Source organism: Corythoichthys intestinalis, chromosome 8 (genome assembly GCF_030265065.1).
Source record: "Corythoichthys intestinalis isolate RoL2023-P3 chromosome 8, ASM3026506v1, whole genome shotgun sequence".
Classification (NCBI taxonomy): Eukaryota; Metazoa; Chordata; class Actinopteri; order Syngnathiformes; family Syngnathidae; genus Corythoichthys; species Corythoichthys intestinalis.
The window spans coordinates 38646141-38650824 of NC_080402.1; the positions used below are offsets into that span (position 1 = coordinate 38646141).

The 4684-nt window shown below is 34.9% G+C and overlaps 1 long non-coding RNA gene across 1 annotated transcript; it reads left to right on the plus strand.

The window, feature by feature from the left end:
• Positions 1-1136: 1136 nt before the first annotated feature.
• Positions 1137-4221, plus strand: LOC130920002 (uncharacterized). The gene is made up of 3 exons (XR_009064066.1): positions 1137-1198; positions 1271-1350; positions 4132-4221. It is a non-coding gene; the product is annotated as an uncharacterized LOC130920002 (long non-coding RNA).
• The last annotated feature ends 463 nt before the right edge of the window (positions 4222-4684 follow it).

Here is a 4684-nt window from a genome sequence, read left to right on the forward strand (position 1 = left end):
ATAATACCCGGTTTCCACACAATGTCTCAAATTATTTGAATGTGTATTTGTTTTTTAGATGAAGAAAGAGGAAAAACAAGACTAGTGTGGGAATGTTTCTCAGGTTGATATGTTCAGCCAATAGTAGTGTTAGTAGTAATACTTGCGATACTGATAATAATAATAACATTAATTGATTTTTTCATCTTCCAAGCCGCTTATCCTCATGAGGGTAGCGAGGGTCTTGAAGCCTATCCCATCTAACATTGCATTGGATTTACACAGTGTTTTTTAAGACACTCAGGACACAGATGTCTTACTATGCCTGTGTTTCACTTTGGTGAATATTAAGTGTGATATATATAAAATTTGTGATCAAAGAGTGAGGAACATTTTTGGCAATGCTTGTGCAGCGGCATGAACAACAATGCACCTTTGCAAATTCCTTTAGACAGCAGACCATACTAACTGTATAGGTTCCTTATGTAATTATTTCAAATTTTACTGATATGTCCAGTTTATATTCAAAGAGTATAAAAGATGCAAGCTTTAAATGGGAAAAATATATGACTCGGAAGTGAACTGATCTTTAAATTCTAAATGGAAAACGATTTGCCATTCATCTTTTTTTTAATACATTGAAATGTATAGTTTTTTTTAAATTTACCCTTTTTGCCATTGTAGTATAATTCATATTTTCTGTTATCTTCTTCTAATCCTTGCTTTGATGTGAGTCTCAACCAATTTTCCAATCTCTTTATTATTTTCAGAATCATCTTGAGATCAAAACATAACCAAGGATTTTTAGAGGATTTTATGTTGCCAGAATGCCTGAACACGGCTGTCGTGCCCTCCTGTAGGATCCCTGCATGTATTCATTGACTTACTGTACTTTACTCTTTATTTTTCATTAATAATGTAATCTGTTCAGTTTCCTCTACTACACACCACATTACTGGTTAATTACCTGGAATGTGTTTGTCAGCCACCTTTCATTGGGTTTGATCAAAGGCCAATTGTATCCCAGTCAAATATTTGTATTGTTCCATTGTTTGTTTGATTTGACTGCCAATTCTGTCCATTTTACCAGAGCTGCTCCTTTCCTGGCCCAGCCACAGCTCACTGCCCTGCAATCTACTTTCCAGATTTACTGTGTAGCAGCTTCGAATGACAAAGATCTGGATCCCCACAGGGAGCATTCAGCGCCAGCGCATTCAAGGTTATTTTGAAGAATAAAGCAGGGATTAGCTGGAACAATAGTTTTATTGAATGAGTCTATACCCATGCACAGGGGCATATTCTGGGATCCAAGGCAAACCAAATCATAGGGAGTCCTCTTCATCACTGTGGACCTTAAACTTGTTTGGAACAGTAAGTAAGTAAGTGAGAGTTGGGAGAAATTAGCCAGTATCCTGATCTAAATAAAGTCTTTAAATTCCTTCTTATGGATTGTTATCAAATATAAGTGATTCATTGCAACACTTCACAGCTCATCACTGGAATGTGTTACATTGAGTTTTTACTATAGCTTATTATTTCAGCCCTTTATGTCTTACAATTTCACACGAACAAGCACAAATCATATCACATTCAGACTACGTCAACAGTAAGTTGGGTAACACTTTTTAATAACTACCCATTATAACTAGTTAATTGATTAGTAAACTGTTAATGAATGATTTAATGTTGATTTTTTACGTGTTAGTTAACAGTGTGTAAATAGTTTATAATGATGCCTTTTAGGTAGTTAATATATGATAAACTGATGGTTAATGAGTAAATAAAGACTTGTAAGTTGTATATCAATGATTTATATTCAAACATTATAAAGTTCTAATATACCATAAACAAGCTATTAGTAACTTAAAAACTATGACTTATTAAGTATCAGTTGATAGTTTATTTGTGATATTGGGAGGTTAATTTAAAGCTGCAACTACTCCTTATTTCTTAATAAGTGCTACTTTAGAATAACGCCCCGACTCCCGATAAACAGCACATAACAACTCACACTTTACAGATCAGTTGTGAATAGTGTGCTAACCATCTATTAAACTTTGAAGAGCAGCGAATTGGTTGAACAAGTTCAAGGTACCGAAATTTGACGTGATTTTTAAAATGTCACATTTTTGGACCTCCAGATTGTTCCACTCATCGGCCTTTCTGTGCGCTGTAGTTTACCAAAGAAACACCACGGATGAAATGTTGAACATTTTGTTTAATGCATAGAAACACACATACTGAGCTATCCGATGGCAGAACAACAAAATAAAACAGTAGTGTACATGAGTTTGGGAAAGTTTTTGAGCTAAACACAGAATAAACTGAATTTATGAGGGGCAAATTATTTAATGTCCATACATATCACAGAAAACTGTTAACAAACACTTAACAAGTTAATAATATATTATTATTTAACAGTTTAGTAATGATGTATTAGCTAGTTATAACGGATAGTTATTATAAAGTATTACCGTAAACGATATAAATGGTTAAATGTATATTTATTTTGCTTATACCCCATGATGTACCCATCAGTGTATCTTTTAAGGATGCCCTATCAGGATATTCTTATAATTATTATTATTTTTCCAGTGTAAACAATGTAAAAGCCATGCTGATTGCAATGCAGAACCGGCTTTAAACTTCTCCACAACAGTATCTCGGACCTGCCTGGTGTGTTCCTTGGTTTTCATAATGCTCTCTGCACTTTAAACAGAACCCTGAGACTATCACAGAGCAGGTGCATTTATACGGAGACTTGGTTACACACAGTTGGATTCTATTTATCATCATCGGTCATTTAGGACAACATTGGATCATTCAGAGATCCTCACTGAACTTCTGGAGTGAGTTTGCTGCACTGAAAGTAAAGGGGCCGAATAATATTGCACGCCCCACTTTTCAGTTTTTTATTTGTTAAAAAAGTTTAAATTATCCAATAAATTTTGTTCCACTTCACAATTGTGTCCCACTTGTTGTTGATTCTTGACAAAAAATTAAAATTTTATATCTTTATGTTTGAAGCCTGAAATGTGGCGAAAGGTTGCAAGGTTCAAGGGGGCCGAATACTTTTGCAAGGCACTGTATATAGCACAAAACTAGGATAAGGGATTAATGGTATAAATATTGGTGATTCCAGATGATCTAAACCTCAAATTGGTCGCACAAAAGCAGCGAGTTTTCATACAGGCTTGATTCTGTACAAGTAACTGTGGTGACAGCTAGCCTGCTACAGAGCAGGTTTAACCTCCTGGATAAACCTAATTCTGTGTGTCTCTTGAGTAGCCCTGCTATCATTCATCTTCTTCTTTTTAGTTTTTTTCTTCAACTAATTAATTCCAACAGCCTAAACACATGCAAAGCGCTATGCTGTCTTATTCTGTCATATTGTCTGATGAAGAAGAGAACATTTAAAATCCACCAAAAGGCAATTTCGGGATAAATTTAAAGTATTCCCTTCAGTGAGAACTCTACTATTCCTAAATCTAAAACAGAATTATTCTCTGAACAGAATTTAGCGCACAATGTCAATACTGTCAGAAATTCATATGTTCTTCTTATTCATGTAACTACATTCAAGTATTTCAACTACAGACATTTCATTTGCTGTAATTCATTCACCTTCAGTATTATTAAAATAGTTATGATACATTTCATATTTAAAAGAAATACTGCATCATAATGAACGAGTGTTGAAAAAGGGATAATTATTTATACATCACTACAAGACTGTTATAATATTATAAATTCGCTTTTATCTTCAATAATCTTTCAATATATTCCTTTGGTTTCAGCCAAAAGATATGCTGAATACAAATAAAGATTGTTAAAGGAACCCCACCTCCTTTAACTTTAATGACAGTTCCTAAGGAGTACATTAATCTACAATACCGTAATCTACTGACATTTTTTTTTTTTTTTTAGCAGCCGCAGCAGCCGCTTATATTTTATTTTTGAATAATACTGGCTTTTAGTTCGTAATATTATTGATAAAGAGGCAGCTCTTGCTCCAGAATGAATACACACATGCGTTGTCCGTTGTTTCAGAGGTGATTGTGTTATCAATTTCGTGGACTTGTTGAGAATGCTGTCTTTGTCTTCCTATTATCTGTCTATCCTACTTTTTTTTTTTTTTGTAATACACCTCAGGCGTGCACAGGAGGCTTCACCCATCCATGACAGCAACTGGGAAAATATTAAACACAGACCAAGCTGGACATAGTGTGACCATTTCTCTTTTATACCATACGTTGCAACGTTATTATTCAGATTTTGTGTGCAGCTCATCACAGTGCCTGCTCCTAAATAGTTGCATTCTGCTCCTGAAATTTGAATGAGTCCAAGACCATTTTTCTTCAACTTGCACATGCCTGACCCCACGCAGCTCAGTTGATGGCGATGATGCACAAGTTAGCTGGCTTATCAACCAACATTAAATCCTAAACGAGACGAAACAAAAAGAATATCAAAGAAGATGAGCAAATGAGTGTGAGAGTGCTGGGGGTGGTCGTAGTGTGACCACTGTGATTGGCTTTTACAGTGAATGGTGGGTTGTTCCACAAAAATACATGTTTTCTAAAACTCTTGTAAACAAAGAACAATAGCAAAGAAGACAATCAGTTTTAACTTTCTCCCCAATAAACCTATTCTGCCAGAGGAGACAAATTCTATTATTGAGTCCAAACCATTTTGTGGAAAGGAT